Source organism: Brassica oleracea, chromosome C1 (assembly GCF_000695525.1).
Source record: "Brassica oleracea var. oleracea cultivar TO1000 chromosome C1, BOL, whole genome shotgun sequence".
NCBI classification, from domain to species: Eukaryota; Viridiplantae; Streptophyta; class Magnoliopsida; order Brassicales; family Brassicaceae; genus Brassica; species Brassica oleracea.
The window spans coordinates 38,615,052-38,615,734 of record NC_027748.1 but is presented as its reverse complement, the minus strand read 5'-3'; positions in this window follow the sequence as shown (position 1 = coordinate 38,615,734).

Sequence of the window (683 nt, the reverse complement as noted above, 5' to 3'; positions counted from 1 at the left end):
TCCAAGCTTATAGACTTTAAGAATCTTAATCTTATAGCTAATGGCTTATATGGCCGAATCTTTATAGGTAATGGCCTCTCTGGCCGGTTATGGCCCTTGCGGCCGACCTGTTCATAACATGGTCTCTTTGGCCGAGTAATGGCCTTATGGTTTGGCCGTTTTAAAAACATGGCCTCTACGGCCGATGAATGGCCTTTTATGGCCGAGCCATTTATAACATGGTCTTTAGACCATAGTGGTACACGAACTTTTAGTATTGATCATGGGTTTATCCTCTCTCCCCCTCATGACCATACTATAAAGTCGTGGTGCTTGGGACAATTAAGCCTAATGAGTTTCCCTTTGTGTACATGTTTCACAACGTGAGATCTTGTACGGGATAACTCTGTGCCTTTCCAATCTTTGCATCAAGTTTAGACTTTAGGATGGCTAATCCTATCATGCCATATAGTGTAAAATTTCGTGGTGTTATCTCAATATGGTTACCACATCTCTTGCCTCTTTATCATACTGATCTTATAGCATAGTTTTGATCAGTAGAGATCATAGGTATAGTCTCGACCACTTTCTTTCAAGGTCTTAGGCGTTTTTCTTCTTAAAATCTAAAGGAACTTGTTTCCTTCCTTACCCATTGTTTCTACTTGGAAACCGTACATTATAACTTCAATGGGTCACATGTTCTT